This window comes from Salvelinus sp. IW2-2015, linkage group LG4p (assembly GCF_002910315.2).
Source record: "Salvelinus sp. IW2-2015 linkage group LG4p, ASM291031v2, whole genome shotgun sequence".
NCBI classification, from domain to species: Eukaryota; Metazoa; Chordata; class Actinopteri; order Salmoniformes; family Salmonidae; genus Salvelinus; species Salvelinus sp. IW2-2015.
In genome coordinates this window covers 8,612,121-8,631,840 of record NC_036841.1, presented here as the reverse complement: position 1 = coordinate 8,631,840, position 19,720 = coordinate 8,612,121, and the positions used below count along the sequence as shown (strand labels likewise).

The 19,720-nt window shown below is 43.5% G+C and overlaps 1 long non-coding RNA gene across 3 annotated transcripts in view; it reads left to right on the top strand.

Annotated features, from left to right (window-relative positions):
- Positions 1–19,720, top strand: part of LOC111960092 (uncharacterized) — a 99,017-nt gene that overhangs the window by 41,008 nt on the left and 38,289 nt on the right. For all 3 annotated transcript variants that reach the window (XR_011475022.1, XR_002876771.2, XR_002876769.2), the window contains exon 2: positions 7,249–7,325. This is a non-coding gene — a long non-coding RNA (uncharacterized lncRNA). The remainder of the gene's footprint in view (positions 1–7,248; positions 7,326–19,720) is intronic.

Genomic DNA, 19,720 nt, shown 5'->3' with positions numbered 1-19,720 from the left:
TTAACCCTGCGAGCTGGCATATGGTTCGTACAGTTCATGATTAGTCAGAATTAGGGTAGATTTATAGGACTATTGTTCAACCTCTATTGTACACTTTTTTTCCACCTTCCAATATTTCATGAAAAACTTACATTCAAAACATTTAAACAGACAAAAAAGGACATAGACACAACTTTTAACTTTGGAAATGGGCGTAAATAATCTACAAAATCAGAGTATTTATTAATCTACCATTTGGTGCTGAAACGGAGACGAAGATGCATTAATGTGCATTCTTTCATTGATCCCTACTTTCTGAACCCTTCTCTCAATGTATTCTAGTCTGTTGACAAATGAATTAAGTACATTGTATATTAAAGGATGGGTAAGAAAATGTACTGAAAACTCCACAAGAAATCTGTTGGCCAGTAAGTGGGAGGGTTTTCAGCAGTTAATTAAATGTATTCAGCACGCACCAGGGGAACCACGCCTGCAAAGCCGTTACTCACCTGCATAAGATATTCATTCTGAGAAATCCTAGGAAAGGCGAACATTTCTAAGTCGGAATCGGCCCCTTACTGTTAAGCATGTTGTCTGCATTACTGTAAATGGCATGAGTATGAAACACAAATTTCAGAGAGGCTTGTTACATGGTGTTAAGTAAAATGCATTGTACTTTATTCGTGATACATTTTCCCTGTGTGCTGCATCTGATGCACGACACGTTAAGGGTATTATTATTACCTTGGGCCGATTCAGACACTTTCCTACACACGTTTTTCATACACACTTCCAGATAGTTGTTATTCAGACTTATTTATGCAGGTGCATAAACGGCTTTGCAGGCATGTTCGCTTGCGCTGACTACATTTAATTTAACCCCTGAAAAACCTCCCACTTGCTGGCCAACAGATTTTCTCGTGGAGTTTAAGATCAAGGTCAGAATACGCTTAGAGGGCCTCCCGGGTGGCGCAGTGGTCTAGGGCCGCTGCGCCAACATACAGCTGTGCCACCAGAGACTCTGGGTTCGCGCCCAGGCTCTCGCAGCCGGCCGGGACCGGGAGGTCCGTGGGCGACGCACAATTGGCCTAGCGTCGTCCGGGTTAGGGAGGGTGTTGGCCGGTAGGGATATCCTTGTCTCATCGCGCACCAGCGACTCCGTGTGCGGGCCGGCGCAGTCGCACGCTAACCAAGGTCGCCAGGTGCACATGTTTCCTCCGACACATTGGTGCGGCTGGCTTCCGGGTTGGATGCGCGCTGTGTTAAGAAGCAATGCGGCTTGTGTTGTTGTTCGAGGACGCATGGCTTTCAACCTTCGTCTCTCCCGAGCCCGTACGGGAGTTTGTAGCGATGAGACAAGATAGTAACTACTAAAAATTGCGGGAGAAAAAAGGGGGTAAATTCAACCCCCAAAACTAGCATTACTGGATCATATTAGGCTAACGCTGTACAGTAATTTAGGACATGTAGCCTATTAGAATCATTATGGAACAGACCACACATAGCAGGTTAAACCTGGAGCCTGGCATATGGTTCGTACAGTTCCATGATTAGTCAGAATTAGGGTAGATTTATAGGACTATTGTTCAACCTCTATTGTACACTTTTTTTCCACCTTCCAATATTTCATGAAAAACTTACATTCTAAAAACATTTAACAAGACTAAAAAGAGGACATAGACAACTTTTAACTTTGGAAATGGGCGTAAATAATCTACAAAATCAGAGTATTTATTAATCTACCATTTGGTGCTGAAACGGAGACGAAGATGCATTAATGGCATTCTTTCATTGATCCCTACTTTCTGAACCCTTCTCTCAATGTATTCTAGTCTGTTGACAAAATGAATTAATGTACATTGTATATTAAAGGATGGGTTAAGATAAATGTACTGAAAACTCCACAAGAARATCTGTTGGCCAGTAAGTGGGAGGGTTTTCAGCAGTTGAATTAAATGTATTCAGCRCGCACCAGGGGAACCACGCCTGCAAAGCCCGTTACTCACCTGCATAAGATATTCATCTGAGAAATGCCTAGGAAAGGCGAACATTTCMTAAGTCGGAATCGGCCCCTTACTGTTAAGCATGTTGTCTGCATTACTGTAAATGGGATGAGCATGATTACACACAATGTTTCAAGAGAGGCTTGTTACATGGTGTTTAAGTAAATGGCATTGTACTTTATTCGTGATACATTTTCCCTGTGTGCTGCATCCGATGCACGACACGTTAAGGGTATTATTATTTACCTTGGGCCCGATTCAGACACTTTTCCTACACACGTTTTTCCTACACACTTCCAGATAGTTGTTATTCAGACTTATCTTATGCAGGTGCATAACGGGCTTTGCAGGCATGGTTCGCTTGCGCTGACTACATTTAATTCAACCCCTGAAAACCCTCCCACTTGCTGGCCAACAGATGTTCTCGTGGAGTTTAAGATCAAGGTCAGAATACGCTTAGAGGGCCTCCCGGGTGGCGCAGTGGTCTAGGGCACTGCATCGCAGCGCTGGCTGTGCCACCAGAGACTCTGGGTTCGCGCCCAGGCTCTGTCGCAGCCGGCCGTGACCGGGAGGTCCGTGGGGCGACGCACAATTGGCCTAGCGTCGTCCGGGTTAGGGAGGGTTTGGCCGGTAGGGATATCCTTGTCTCATCGCGCACCAGCGACTCCTGTGGCGGGCCGGGCGCAGTGCACGCTAACCAAGGTCGCCAGGTGCACAGTGTTTCCTCCGACACATTGGTGCGGCTGGCTTCCGGGTTGGATGCGCGCTGTGTTAAGAAGCAATGCGGCTTGGTTGGGTTGTGTTTCGGAGGACGCAACCTTTGTCTCTCCCGAGCCCGTACGGGAGTTGTAGCGATGAGACAAGATAGTAACTACTAACAATTGGGGAGAAAARGGGGGGTAAAATTCAACCCCCCAAAAATATATATATACGCTTGGAGAGAAAAGTGCATTAAAAGGGAATTCCATTCCATTTACGTGCATTTAACTGGGGTCGGAATTACCTCCCTTGTGAATRACATACAGTGACGTCAAAAAGTATTCACACCCCTTAACCGCATAATAAGTTGCAAGGACTCATTCCATGTTCAATAATAGTTGTTAACATCATTTATTTTTATGACTACCCCATCTCTGTACCYCACACATACAATTATCTGTAAGGTCCCTCAATCGAGTATTGAATTTCAAGCACAGATTCAACCATAAAGACCAGGAAGGTTTTTCAATGCCTCGCAAAGAAGGGCACCGATTGATAAATGTGTAAAAAAAAAAAAGCAGATGCCGAATATCCGTTTGAGCATGGGGAAATGATTAATTAGGCTTTAGATGGTGTATCAATACACCCAGTCACTCAGTTGCTGGAGAGGAAGGAAACTGCTCTGGGATTTCACCATGAGACCAATGATGATTTTAAAACAGTTACAGAGTTTAATGTTTGTGATATGAGAAAACATTGTAGTTACTCCACAATACTAAGCTAAATAACAGAGTGAAACAAAGGACGCCTGTATAGAATAGAATTCCAAAACATGCATCCTGTTTACAACAAAGCACTTAAATACTGAAATAATGTGGGAAAGWCATTTTTGTACTGAATACAAAGTGTTATGTTTGGGGCAAATTCAATACAACACATCACTGAGTACCACTCTTCATATTTTCAAGCATGGTGGTGACTGCATCATGTTATGGGTATGCTCGTCATCGGGAAGGACTAGGGAGTTTTTCAGGATAAAAATAAACAGAATACAGCTATAAGCACAGGCAAAATCCTAGAGGAAAACCTGGTTCAGTCTGTTTTGCAACAGACACTGGGCGAGTTGCTTACCAAGGCGACATTGAATGTTCCTGGTTATAGTTTTAACTTAAATTGGTTTGAAAATCTATGGCAAAACTTGAAAATGGCTGTTCAGCAATACTCAACAATCAACTTGACAGAGCTTGATTGAGAAGTTTTAAAAGAATAATGATCAAATATTGTACAATCCAGGTGTGCAAAGCTCTTAGAGACTTACCCAAAAAGACTCACAGCTGTAGTTGCCGTCAATGGTGCTTCTACAATTATTGGCTCGGGTGTGAATATATAATTTTCAATACATTTGAAAACATTTCTAAAAACATGTTTTCACTTTGTCATTATGGGGTGTTGTGTGTAGATGAGTGAGAAAAATGTGGAATAAGTCAAGGGGTATGACTACTTTCTGTCGGCATTGTACATACAAGTGACATAATTCTGTCCTTCTGTCCCTCTATATGGGTGACATGCATTCTCACTCTGATGCACTCTCACTCTGTCACTCTGTCACACACACACACACACACACACACAAATCAAATTATATTTGCCTCATGCGCCGAATTACAACAGGTGTAGACTTTACTGTGAAATGCTTGCTTATGAGCCCTTCCCAACGAGTTAAAAAAAATTTGAGTAAAATAAAAATAGTAATTTAATACACAAGAATGGAGCTATATACAGGGAGAGCACTCACACACACTCACATAAACAAACAGACACACACACACACTCACTCCTCTGTGAAAGGCTCAGGGGAAATAGAGCAGAGAGGAAGCAGAGAGCCTTCACTGAGCAAGTGCTGTCTGGTGTCATGGCAACTAGTGTGGATTACCCCACCCTCCCTCCATCAGGCAGAGAGTGAGAGAGCGATAGAAGGTGGGGTGGGGGGTACAGGTATGTCTGTATTAGCCTATGTATTTTTATAGATCAAATATATTTGAGAATGTAAATAAATCTATTGGGATATTTTAAAGGATGTGATGAATCTGAATACTGTAGCAGAAGGAGAGGAAAGGAAGGTACCAGCCTGAAGGTAGCTACAAGCTAGCTATAGCTTTGTGCTCTGGGTGGGTGTCCTATAAAAGATAGGGGTGTCGAACTCATTTTGCCCCGCAGACCACATTCGGTCTTCAACGAGGTCTGGAGGGCCCCACTGAAAATTGGTTATATTTCCTTGCCATCAACATTAGCAAAAAAAATGATATTCTATACATAGTTTTGGGAATTTTCGATACTCCCTAACTAGCTTTCATTTCAGTGATTCATTTTAAAGTATATTGAGTTTGTTTCCCCCCCAAAAAATATATACAGTACAGTATATAAATGTTTTTTTTAATCTAACCACCCTCGGGTTGGATTGGAGCCCCTATGTTTGACACTCATTGGATAGAGTGATAGACGGGGGGGGAGGTGTGGAAACCTCTGATAGAAGAGATGCTGAGGAGAAACAGGGGTGGAAGGTTGGCAGAAAGGATGGAGAATTAAGTGGAGCGATACTAGGAGTCGGGAACAAGGGAAGGCGACGAAGATAGGGAGGGTGGAGTGGAGAAAGAGAGGCAGAGAGGAAAGTGGGACATTGGGTCATTTGAGGACACACAAAAAAAACGTATCTCATACTGACATCTCTCACAGCCCCCATGATGACTGCATTACACCCCGGCTTCAGAATGGAGCCATCCTCACCCTCAGTTCCTCAGTCCTCACCACCCACAAATTGGGACCGGGGTTTTGTCTGAAATGGAACCCTATTCCCTTGCCTATATACTGTAGTGTACTTTGTTTAGGGCTRTGGTCAAAAGTACTGCAATATAGGGAATAGGGTACCATTTAGGATACAATCAGGTTGACAAGCTGTTATACCAGTGGGGATCTACAGAACACACACATTCACAGTTAAAATGTTCCTGAAATACTCATTATTTCCCCCCTTTCCCTGTTTACCCTACACTCAGTATGACATCATTACCTGCTCTGGTAAACATAACCATTACACATTACCTTACATCTTACACTGGTGGCTGTGTCTTCTAGTCCAGACAGAGGAGCGCTCTACTGTTGACAGTCAAGCCGTGTCTGAGTCATGACCAGGCCACACATAATTACACAACACCGCTATAGACATTAACTCAAAGTACATGGCATTAACTGCTACTTTGATTACCTGTGTTACCAGGTAGGCTGGGAGGGAACAYGCAGAGGCCRTCAGTAAAGCAGAGAGGCTGTCTAGTGGAAGACTAGCGGTGTAGTACATGGCTATTGGCTAATGGACGCCCAGTAGGAGCCTCACTGTAATAGCTCTCTGGTTACGCCGCCGCTACTTGGAATTCAAGGTAATAATTAAGACCTTTTATTACAAAAGGCTTTMAAATTAGAACAGAATCCACTCCAATAAAAGGAACCGCCGGCTAATTCAGAGAGAAAGGTTTTTTTTCTCTGTGTTTTTGAAGCGGTGCCCAGAATAGACTACTCGTCTTGAGAAATGTACAGAGAAAAACATTCAAAATTAGAATTTCCCCTTTGAAGGATTCACAGATTTTTCCAGGAATATGCAACATGCCAGGAATGAACGGAATTGCATTTTTCTTTGGGTTGTAATTATTACAATAAAGATGATAGCCGTTCTACATCGTGGCTGCCTAATGTAGTCGAGAATGTAGTGTGTCATGCAACAATCATTTACAACAATGATTATTAGCATCAGAACTGTTTTATGAAATGTACACTCTGTCAATGTGAAGATCATATTTGACAGCATCTGTTTTTCCTCTATTGAAATGAGTACACTGTGTAAACCACCTTCTCKCTGCATGTGATTCAGCAGTTCTGTGCATAGACTGAAACTAGTGAAGCATCAAGGGAGAAGTGTATGAAAACAGATACTGCTCATCTGTCTTACTCCCTTTAAGCCATATACACTGAGAATACCAAACATTAGGAACACCTTCCTAATATTGAGTTGCACCCCCTTTTGCCCTCAGAACTGCCTCGATTCATCGGGGCACAAGGGGTTGATTCCAATGCGTCCCACAGTTTTGTCTAGTTGGCTGGATGTCCTTTKGGTGGTGGACCATTCTTGATACAAACGGGAAACTGTTGAGCGTGAAAAACCCAGCAGCATTGCAGTTCTTGACACAAACCGGTGTGCCTGGCTCCTACTACCATACCCCATTCAAAGACACTTAAATATTTTGTCTTCCCCATTCACTCTGAATGGTACACATACACAATCCATGTCTGAATTGTTTCATGGCTTAAAAATCCTTCTTTAACCCGTCTCCTCCCCGTCATCTACACTGATTGAAGTGGATTTAACAAGTGACAACAATAAGGAATCATAGCTTCACTTGGATTAACCTGGTCAGTCTGTCATGGAAAGAGCAGGTRTTCTTAATGTTTTGTACACTCAGTATATATCAACATGCATGATGATAAGATATATGCTTGTTTCATGTTGTGTGTCTTTCAGGAACCAGAGACAGTATCCACAGAAGCCATGAGCGGAAGAGAGCAGCCTCACAAGATCATTAGCACCACTTCTGGACTGTGAGTAGAGTATTCCTAGCTGGGTCGTTCCACGAAAAGAGTGCCTTTTGCGTCCCTTTTGATATTTTAAGTAGAAACTGTGCACCAATATTTATTTAAAAACCCTGCTATATTAAATTAAGTGCCCTGGAGAATTCACAACTTTTGAAATGTGAGTAAAGAATTCTGCATTTTTACATTTCCCTCTGCGCACCCTCTGTGACTTCAGGATTTGAACTCACTTAACCACAACCTTATAAAGCCCTCTTTTTTTTGTTGCTTTGACAAAGTCATTTCTGAAGAGTATTATTTATTTCATGYGATTAGTGATTAATTTACGTCTGTCACTGATTTTAAGGTCAACCCTGTTACGTGAACTGAACTCTCTTTTTAAAACGGTGAAATATAAAAAATATTTTTTTAAAGAAACATTGAACATCTAAAAATCAAATCATAGTGTAAAAGCAGGTGAGCTGGTTCTACTCTTTTTGGCCATTTTCTGGTGTTTTGTGGCAGAAAAAGTCTACCCTGTTACCCATAGATAGACAGGCTAGAAATGTTTTAACAATTGTGAAGCTTGCATTCAATTGCTACTCCCTGTTGCACACAACAAGCTTCCATTCCCCCTGTCACAAGGGGATTTATGACTGATTTAAGATGAAATCGTCAACCCTGTTACTTTATTTGGCACTTAATAGACAATTACTATAGTATTTTTTTATTTGACCTTTCAAGATGGGAAACGTGTTTGTATTAAGTTGAACATSTGCTCTTTATGACAGAATGTTAAAATTATTGAAATCAAATGTTTCTTTGGACCAAGATACACTTCACAAAAGGCTACTTTTACCAAACCGCATTTCAAGTGTACCTGTAGAATCTGTATTGGAGCAGTCCTTGGAGCTCGCCACCCTGCTGGAATGTACCTTGAACGGTCTACTGAGATGGTAAACAAACACAGTGAAGGGTYTGGGCCTCCTCCCTCAGTGTCTCCTGTCTTCCTCTCAGCCTTGTTCAGCTGCTGCAGCTATTCCCTCTCTGTGGTCATCAGCCTATGAATACAACAGCTGCCACCGACAGCCTTCCCATGGCACATGTATAGACACACACACACACACACACACACACACACGAGCACATGCATGCATGCACTCTCGCACACATGCATGCACAGAAAATACACACTTGCGTATGCACATTCACTCCAGCACACAAGCACATGCATAGACGTACGCATGCATGCACGCACGCTTGCACATGCACACGCACACACACAGACACACACAAACACAGACATGCACATAGACACACACATATTCTATACATACAAAAGTATGTGGACACCCCTTCAAATGAGTGGATTCGGCTGACAGGTGTGTAAAATTGAGCACACAGCCAACCATTGGCTGTCGAATGGCCTTACTGAAGGGCTCAGTGACTTTCAACATGGCACCGTCATAGGATGCCACCTTTCCAACAAGTCAGTTTGTCAAATTTCTGCTCTGCTAGAGCTGCCCCGGTCATCTGTAASTGCTGTTATTGTGAAGTGGAAAGGTCTAGGACAGGTTTTTTCTATCCGCGTGTGGTTTTATTTGGCCCCCCAAGTTTTCTGAGCAAAAAATACAGTAAAAAAAAGTTGGTCATAAAAGACCATAAAAACACCAGGAAATCAGCTCCAAGYGATTTTAATTTAAAAAATCTGTTCCCAAGTATTCCCACGCATAATAGAGATACACATGATCAAATAAAATAATATTGTATTTGTCACATGCACCGAATACAACAAGTGTAGACCTTACCGTGAAATTATTACTTACAAGCCCTTAACCAACAACGCAGTTCAAGAAATAGAGTTAAGAAAATATTTACTAAATAAACTAAAGTAAAAAATGAAATAAAAGTAACACAATAAAATAACAATAACTGGGCTATATACAGGGGGTACTGGTACCGAGTCGATGTGCGGGGGTACGGGTTAGTCGAGGTCATTTGTTCATGTAGGTAGGGGTAAAGTGACTGACTATGCATAGATAATAAACACAGAGTAACAGCAGTGTAAAAACTTGGCATAGAAGCTGGTAAGGAGCCTTTTGGACCTAAACATGGCGCTCCGGTACTGCTTGCCGTGCGCGGTAGCAGAGAGAACAGTCTATGACTTGGGGGACTGGAGTCTTTCACAATTTTTTGGGCCTTCCTCTGACACCGCCTAGTATRTAGGTCCTGGATGGCAGGAAGCTTGGCCCATGTGTGTACTGGGCTGTAGGCACTACCCTCTGTAGCGCCTTAYGGTCGGATGCAGAGCAGTTGCCGTACCAAGCGGTGATGCAATCGGTCAGAAGGCTCTCAATGGTGTAGCTGTAGAACTTTTTTAGGATCTGGGGACCCATGCCAAATCTTTTCAGTCTCCTGAGGGGGAAAAGGTGTTGTTGTGCCCTCTTCACGACTGTCTTGGTGTGTTTGGACCATGATAGTTTGTCGGTGATGTGGACACCAAGGAGCTTGAAACCCTCGACCTGCTCCACTACAGCCCCTTCGCTGTGAATGGGGGCGTATTCGACCCTCCTTTTCCTGTAGTACACGATCATCTCCTTTGTCTTGCTCATGTTGAGGGAGAGGTTGTTGTCCTGGCACCACACAGCCASGTCTCTGACCTCCTTCCTATAGGCTGTCTCATCGTTGTCAGTGATCAGGCCTACAGTACCATAGTTTTTACATTTTATTTAAAATATAACCTTTCTTTAAGTAGGCAAGTCAGATTTTTACCTTGTCAGCTCGGGGATTTGATCCAGCAACCTTTCGGTTACTGGCCCAATGCTCTAACCACAAGGCTACCTACAGCCTAGTGTCATCGGCAAATTTAATGATGGGGTTGGAGTCGTGCTTGGCCACTCAGTCGTGGGTGAACAGGGAGTACAGGAGGGGACTAAGCACGCACCCCTGAGGGGCCCCCGTTTTGAGGATTAGCGTGGCATATGTGTTGTTGTCTACCCTTACCACCTGGGGGTTGCCCGTCAGGAAGTCCAGGATCCAGTTACAGAGGGAGGTGTTTAGTCCCAGGGTCCTTAGCTTAGTGATGAGCTTTGTGGGCACTATGGTGTTGAACGCTGATCTGTAGTCAAATGAACAGCATTCTCACATAGGGGTTGTAAGCAAGGTTTGAAATGAGAATGTTTTAGTCAATCATTATATCTGCTTGAGCTCCTTGCGGTCAATTTGCAGTCTACAAATTATTCGTAATTAGGTTCCGGCCCCCCGACTATCCGCAGTTAAATATAGTTGATGATCCCTGGTCTAGGAGCAACAATGGCTCAGCTGTGAAGTGGTACAGTAGGCCACTCAAACTCATAGAACTGGACCCCCGAGTGCTGAATTACGTAAAAATCGTCTGTCCTCGGTTGCAACACTCACTTCCGAGTTCCAAACTGCCTCTGGAAGCAACGACAGCACAAGAACTGTTCGTCGGGAGCTTCTTGAAATGGGTTTCCATGGCCGAGCAGGCGCACACAAGCCTAAGATCACCATGCTCAATGCCAAGCATCGCTGGGTTGGAGTGGTGTAAAGCTTACCGCCATTGGACTCTGGAGTAGTTGAAACGTGTTCTCTGGAGTGATGAATCACGCTTCACTATCTGGCTGTCCGACGGACACATCTGGGTTCGATGGATGCCAGCGGAACGTTACCTACCCCAATGCATAGTGCCAACTGTAAAGTTTGGTGGAGGAGGAGTAATGATCTTGGGCTGTTTTTCATGTTTCAGGCGCTTTAGTTCAAGTAAAGGGAAATCTTAACGCTACAGCATACAATGACATTCTTGATGATTCTGTGCTTCCAACTTTGTGGCAACAGTTTGGGGAAGGCCCGTTCCTGTTTCAGTATGACAATGCCCCTGTGCACAAATCGAGGTCCATACAGAAATGGATTTTTGAGATCGTTGTGGAAGAACTTGACTGGCCTGCACAGAGCCCTGACCTCAACCCCATTGAACACCTTTGGGATGAATTGGAACACCAACCCAAGCTTAATCGCCCAACATCAGTGCCCAACCTCACTAATGCTCTTGTGGCTGAACCAAACCACCAAATTACCATACCAAACCACAAGTACTGTATAATGATATTCCTCATTAAGGGGATGTTATTTGTGAGCGATAACACAATCCCTGTACCAACACACAATACTAACACCAGCAGAGTTTGCCTGCTGCCCCTGACAGCAGCAGCTGAACCAGTCCTATACCTTTAGTATTCATCATTTAAAATGCAGTCTGTTTATTGTTTTTGGCATCTCCCACTAACCAGCCTCAAGTACATGTCGTCTACAACACTTGCAACCACAAACATCCATTACAATTCTTTGTAAATGAACAATGAATTGAGCAGATGAACGCTTGAAAGGCTTTGACTGAATGAGCGTGGCAAACAATCCCAGGCATTAACCTGGTGCGGAGGAGGAGGGGTCATTGCAAGGTTAAAGCCCAGCAGCACCTCGTAGAAAGAGAGAGAAGTGGGATAAAGGTGCCAGGAATACATTTTGGTGCCAGGAATACATTTTGATGATGGCGGGAAAGGCCAAGTGCCTCTAGCAAATTGCTTTGGGGTTACAGAGATAATGCTGAAAGCTTTAAGCTGAGGGGTTTTCAGTCTAGGGCCTAGAGCCACTGTTTACTGCAGCTCATGGCTACCGCAGCTGCTAGAGAGAGAGAGAGATGGCATCTTGGATGTTGTCCCTGATCCAAGGCAGGATGGGTGACGTGGGTTGTAGGGTACGTCAGACCAGCCTGGCATACGCTGTCTGTACCCGACAACACCACTAGAGCTGATGTGGGGTTTGGGGGTGGCGGCGGGGTGTTTTGAAGAGGAAGGGGTTGGGTGTGTGCTTGCCCCTGTGCGTGTGTGCGTCCACTACTAATGTGTATGTGTGTGTCCACGTGTATGCGCGTGTGTGTGTGTTTGTGTGTAGAAATGCCATGCCCTCCCCAGCGCTGCTGGCTCCAGAAGGTTAGCCATGCCCAACGCAGAGGGAGCTGCCAGTGCTGAGCTGTCTGGCACTTCTGCAGGGCATTGATTAAGTGGCACACAACAGCACAGCACAGCGCTACTGCCTCACCTGCCATTAGCTGAGCCAGCGCCAGCCAATACCCACGCATGAGTCAGGGAATATTGGCGTGGTTCGAGACAGACTATCAGCCAATAAGAGCTGACTGTGTTTTGTGGCAGAGAGAGAAAGAGGGTGGAAGAGAGAGGGGGGAGTGAGGGAATGAGAGCAAGAGAGAGAGGAGGAGAGAGAATGAAAAGAGAGGAAGAGAGAAAGGGAATTAGAGAGAGCCTTTGAAATGGTAACAGAGAGGAGCTGGTTACAGGGAGACATGGATCTCAAATCAAGTTGTATTTGTCACATGCACCGAATACAACAGGTGTAGTAGACCTTACAGTGAAATGCTTACTTACAAGCCCTTAACCAACAATGCAGTTTTAAGAAAAATACGTTAAAAAAATTACGGAATAAAAGTAACAAATAATTAAAGAGCTGCAGTAAAATAACAATAGCGAGGCTATATACAGGGGGTACCRGTACAGAGTTGAGGTAATTGAGGTAATATGTACATGTAGGCAGAGTTATTAAAGTGACTTTGCATAGATGATAATAACAGAGAGTAGCAGCAGCGTTGTTTGGAGATTAAATGTACGATGGCATATTTTTGATAGGCTTTAATGAACCTGGCAAAGTGAAAAATGTGTTATTGAAACCTAATGAGAGAAGTTAAGCACCAAACTTTTAATGCATTGTGAATAGTTACCGCTGATATGGCGGCGAACCTCTGCAAAGCAGCAATATCTAGGCTCCAACAATAGATAATTAAACAAAGAAAAAACAACTATGATTAGAGCTCGTCGTCTTATTGGGGTTAACATACAACACTACTGAAACAGAGCAGTTCTGAGCATGTTTCAGATGAAGGATTTTACTATGGGAACAGCTGTTGACTTGTCAGTTTAAAAATGGCTCAATGTAATATAGTCTACTGTATCTGTTCCCCCTCATAGCATCCGTCTAGCTCTGCACTCTCTCTTCTGGCTTGGCATGGTGCTGTGCATTACCAGGCCTCCATAGCAAGACCACCAGCGCAGTTCCCTGTGTGTGTGTGTGTGTGTGTGTGTGTGTGTGTGTGTGTGTGTGTGTGTGTGTGTGTGTGTGGTGTGTTGTTGTGTGTGTGTGTAAGTGCCTGCCTGTGTGAGGGCAGTCAGAGAATCTGATAATCTGTCATTACCCAATAAGAGCTGGGGGACTTCCATTGCCTCTTAAAACAAGAATGTCTGCATTTTTCTTTTTGACAGAGGATGTGGTTGTCATTTCTACTCAGAATCCTAATACCCAATACAGTCAYTGTTTTATTGGTTTATGTTGCAAACTACTTGGTATGCTGTGGTCAGGGAAACACTATTAATTCAGATAATAATGGCAAAGAGTGTGGCATGTCTAGCGTCTACATCACTTACCAAAGGTTTGATGTTTGTCATAAGTGAATCAGAATTTAAGGAAATAAATAGTCGAGACCATGACCTGAAACATTGTTGACACTGGTAGTGTAACGATAGGTAGACCAGGGGTTCTGAAACCTTTGGGGTCTAGGGAACCATTTTGTGATAGCAAATTCATCAGGGAACCCCTGTTAATCAGAACACAACTCCAGTGAGATAAAAATAGCATACAAGGAGTTCTACTATGACTTTGGCAGTGCATGGCCGGATGAACCAAGTCTTGGACCCTGGGAAGGAACATGTTAAAGGCCCGCCTCTTGGCATCGGAGAGAAATGTTGCAGTTTTCAAGCGATTTTTTTTCCCCTCACAATTCTACAAATTTTATCATGGGGCAGAGATACTTTTTGTTGTTACAGCTTTAAAGCAAATATCCTGCAATTACATTTTGTTTTGCCATAAGGCAGAGATAAAGAAATACAGTTTTAAAGCTTAAATTACATTGCATTGATGTTATTATTATTTTTAACTGGACTATAAGAATTATTGAGTTGAACAATTTATTATTGGTGGAGTACTGTGGAAGCCAATATCCCTGTCCCTGAGACTGTATCACATCTGGCTGTAATTGGGCGGGGTAGGGCGGTGCATAATTGGTCTGGGTTTGGCCGGGGTAGGCCGTCATTGTAAATAAGAATTTGTTCTTAACTGACTTGCCTAGTTAAATAAAGGTTAAATAAAAAAATTATATATATAGCTCCTTTAATATTATTAAGTTGTATTGTATTACAACCTCAAAACTTGTTCCACGATACCTTTGCCAAAATTAAGGGGTCCGCGGACCCTTCTTTGAGAACCCCTGAAGTAAGCCATGCCTGTAAACTGTAATTCAGTTGAGTCCAAAGCTGAGTCCAAAGATGCGGACACCCCATATTCTGTTGCCCATTGTGACATACAGTGCATTCGGAAAGTATTCAGACCCCTTGACCCTTTCCACATGCATTTGAAATGTTTTGCTAAAATGTATAAAAACCTGTTTTCGCTTTGTCAATATGAGGTATTGTATGTGGATTGATGGATTATACTTTTTTTAAATCCATTTTAGAATAAGGCTGTAACAAAATGTGGAAAAAGTTAAGTGGTCGGAATACTTTCCGAATGCACTGTACTGTAGCTACAGTACACTGCTCTGAGACCCCCCACAGCCTGACCCTGTACATCCTCAAAATTCCCAACCAGTGGGGTTCTGCACACGCATCTTCTATTAATTTGAATGGGGTGAAGGTTGGAGAAATTGCTTCATAAAGTATGAAAGCCAACGGTCCGATATTCTAGAACAGTGCTGTACAGATGCGTACACGTTCTTGGAATCTGATAAATGCTTAAGGCCGACCCGGGATTCAATCCCCAACAACAATGACACTTTGTGCTAATGAAGCTAGCATTCTAACCATTACCCTACCAAAACCATGGTCTTGGTTGGTGAGGACAAAATACCGGGTGTTAGCTAACATGCTAAACACTACCGCACCGTTCCTAACACACACAGCTAACTACTTCCCACCTGCTAAAGTAGTTGATCAAACAGAATTATCAACCCATGATTGATAGCAGTAACCTTGATTTCCTCTGTATGTACTGAAGAATAGCTTGTATTCATTATTTGACTCTGTTAGCTCGCTGAGCTCATGCCTAGGCATTAGTTCGGGGAGCGAACAACAAGTCTCAGACAAGGTTACTCAACACACTACCGTGGCTTACCAAATCACCTTCATTATTACACTCATACTAGTTTTCACCTCTCTGAAATTGGAATTCGACTTCACTGAATGATGCAAGCCTTTGTCTCTCTACATTTTACGGGGAGTACGGTCGTACCCGGTAGTGGAACATTAGGATTTTCCGACTGCTGATTAGTCGCGGCCCTCCGTGTCTCTTAATTTTCTCATCGCCCCTTGAGTTTGAGGAATTCTCTCATCCAGCCTTTGATCTTATCTATTCCCTCCCGCTCTCCCTCTCCTGACCTCACCACCCCTCCCTTCTTCTCCCTTTTCCTCCCTCTACCTCTCCTCCCCTCCTCTCTCCACAGACCGWGCCTGCCTGCCAGAGAATTATAAACTAGAATTCTGCTGGATCCTCTCAGGATGTGACCTGCACGTCTTTATGAAAGGATTTTCCATTATGTCCTGAGTGCGTGTATGTGTGAGTGTGTGTGTGCTCGAGTACTGTAAGTGTGTGTTAGAGAGAGACGGTGATGGAGGGTGAAGCAGGGTAGAGAGCGATAGACGGACAGAGGGAGGCATATCTGTCCTAACTGTTCATGATCTGATACTGACACAACCCGYTGAAACACATCCCTGTATGAAACATTAGAACCACATACAGTGTGTGGTACAGTGTTAGAACTCGCTTCCATTTATACAGTASAGAAAAAACACCGGATACAGTACCTTCGAAAAGTATTCAGACCCCTTAACATTTTCCACATTTTGTTACATTACAGCCTTATTTTAAAATGGATTAAAAAAACAGAAATACCTTATTTACATAAGTATTCAGACCCTTTGCTATGAGACTTGAAATTGAGCTCAGGTGCATCCTGTTTCCATTGATCATCCTTGAGATGTTTCTTCAACTTGATTGGAGTCCACCTGTGGTAAATTCAACTGATTAGACATGATTTGGAAAGGCACACACCTGTCTAAATAAGGTCCCACAATTGACAGTGCATGTCAGAGCAGAAACCAAGCCATGAGGTYGAAGAAACTGTCCGTAGAGCTCAGAGACAGGATTGTGTCGARGCACAGATCTGGGGAACGGTTCCAAAACATTTCTGCAGCATTGAAGGTCCCCAAGAACATAGTGGCCATTTGGAACCACCAAGACTCTTCCTAGAGCTGGCTGCCCGGCCAAACTGAGCAATCGGGGGAGAAGGGCCTTGGTCAGGGAGATGGCAAAGTACCTGATGGTCACTCTGACAGAGCTCCAGAGTTCCTCTGTGGAGATGGGAGAACCTTCAGAAGGACAACCATCTCTGCAGCACTCAACCAATCAGGCCTTTATAGAGTGGCCAGATGGAAGCCACTCCTCAGTAAAAGGCACATGACAGCCCACTTGGAGTTTGCCAAAAGGCACCTAAAGGACTCTSACCATGAAAAACAAGATTCTCTGGTCTGATGAAACCAAGATTGAACTCTTTGGCCTGAATGCCAAGCGTCACTATCACTTCGGGAGGAAACTTGGCACCATCCCTACTGTGAAGCATGGTGGTGGCAGCATCATGCTGTGGGATGTTTTTCAGAGGCAGGGACTGGGAGACTAGTCAGGATCGGGGGAAAGAAGAATGGAGCAAAATACAAAGAGATCCTTGATGAAAACCTGCTCCAGAGCGCTCAGGACCTCAGACTGGGGCGAAGGTTCACCTTTCCAACAGGACAACGACCCTAAGCACACAGCCAAGACAACGCACAAGTGTTTTCAGGACAAGTCTCTGAATGTCCTTGAGTGGCTCAGCCAGAGCTAACATCTCTGGAGAGACCTGAAATTAGCTGTGCAGAGACGCTCCCCATCCAACCTGATGGAGAGCTTGAGAGGATCTGCAGAGAAGAATGGGAGAAACTCCCCAAATACAGGTGTGTCGAGCTTGTAGTGTCATACCCAAGAAGACTCAAGGCTGTAATCGTTGCCAAAGGTGCTTCAACAAAGCACTGAGTAAAGGGTCTGAATACTTATGTAAATGTRATATTTAAGTTTTTATTTGTATTTTTTGCCAAAAATTCTAGAAACTTTTTTTTGCTTTGTCATTATGGGTTATTGTGTGTAGATTGATGAGGRAAAAATACAATTTAATCGATTTTAGAATAAGTATGTAACGTATAAAAAATGTGTTAAAAGTCAAGGGGTCTGAATTCTTTCTGAATGCACTGTAACGGTACGATAATCCTGACCGAGAACTAGCATGAAACATTATATTGAAGAAAACCGATATACACACACACACACACACACACACACACACACGCACACACACACAGTGGGAGCAGGTTCTAACAGCCCCTGGCAGGTCCTGTGCAGCCTCGACCCTGCTGCTCTAGTTGGGAGCGGTGAGGTTGCTGCAGAAGAAACAATGGAGCTCTTTGTGCTGTCGGCTCTCTGGTTCTGAGAGAGAGAGCTGCAAAATGTCTCCCCCAGATGAAACTGCATATTGTTTCCCAGTGAGAGCTGCTCAGTTTTCTCCGTCTGTCCCCCTGGACACCACTCATACCCCCCAGGCCAGAGCACTGCCTCTTCCTGGCTGCTCTGTTTTCTGTCAGACCCACTGGCCTTCCCCTCGTCTGCTGCTGCTCTGCTGCTGCCCTGCACCACTTATGTTATACTGTATATACCACACACGCACACACACACATATGGACACACTTAAACATTCCAGTCCATATGCATTCACAAATGCACATACACACACACACACATGCATGAAAACATATACTGTACATGCTCACACATGTACACACGCACAAACACACACACATACACGCGCGCATCATCGGCAATCCCTCAAGGATAATCTCTTCCTCACAGGTTTTTTAGGTGCCTTGATTGTTGTGGTTCCAGCTGTGGCTGAGCAGGCCGATTCTGGAGTCTCAGACCTGTCCACAGACGCTGCAAGTGAGTTTTGGAGGGGAGGGGAATGGGTTTCTTGGGGGGTTGGTCTGTGCGTTTCTGTCGTTTTTTCAATGGCCAGTGTGGTGCAGGTGTCCTCATAACCCCTAAGAGTTTAAGCCTTTGACCATCTTAATACCAACATATTTAGCATATATGGATTAATAACTGGGGTCATTTTGACCCCAATAACAAATTACTGGAAAAAGCAACAATCATAAAGAAATATCAACTTCATTCCTAGCAAAACATCATTAGACATGTAAATAATGTTATCCGGAATAAATAATTACCAACACAGACTGTTTTKTTTGGCACAATTACAGATAATTASCATATTCTGTCAAACGAAAATATACTTTTTTCCCTCGTATAATGTGCRGCTTTTTTCTAAATAAAAAGTAAATGTACTTTTTTGTCATGCTTTTGCGGTTAAATACAACTGCCATTTAAAGGAGCACTACACAAACATTTGAAATACACTTAATTTTATTGACAAAAAGTGATTCATCTATTGAGCCTGAGAGACAATGACCAAAAATATGCATTTGTTTTTGTTATTTACTTACCCCACAGCCAGCATTAGCATCGCTGCTAGTGAAACAATGGGAGTGGTAGAGCCAGGATCCTTCAAAAAGCCTCAGTCACTTCAAACCAAATGTTATAGCAACCCAAATACCATAACAAGTTTCACATCTAGAATATTGAACGGTATATAGGAATTCCCCCAGAAGTCCATACTAATACAGAAACAAGAAACAATTATTTTTGATTTATTAAGAACAATTTTATTGACAAAGTCATGAAAAATTAGAAGAATTGAATAAACCACCTTTGGGCTATGATCAAAATGACCCCATTCGGTAGTTTGAGGGTTAAACAGACGGATTTTGATGGGGATTTTTGTATTATGCTAATTTGATTCCCGCACTGGGGTGGACATGGACCTGAAGTTGTTTGGGCAGCCTTGAGTCAGCATGCAGACACAGTATCCTGTCCATTGGAGTGCCCGATGATTTGGGATTCTTTGCTGGGGATGTTTGCCTGGGTCAGGACGCTGACGTTGGTCAGTCAATCCTCCCATCTGATGCTCAGTATCTCCCTCTAGAACTATTCATGCTGGCGCTCCAGTTTTTTAAGGTACCTTCTGTAGGACACACACACGCACACACCATGTTTTGTGACGTATTGTACTGAATGTAATCATTCATTATTTTACGCCCTCTTTGTGTTGCATGTAGAAAGGAGAATCACGCTAGTTTTCAAGGCTTGACTTCATG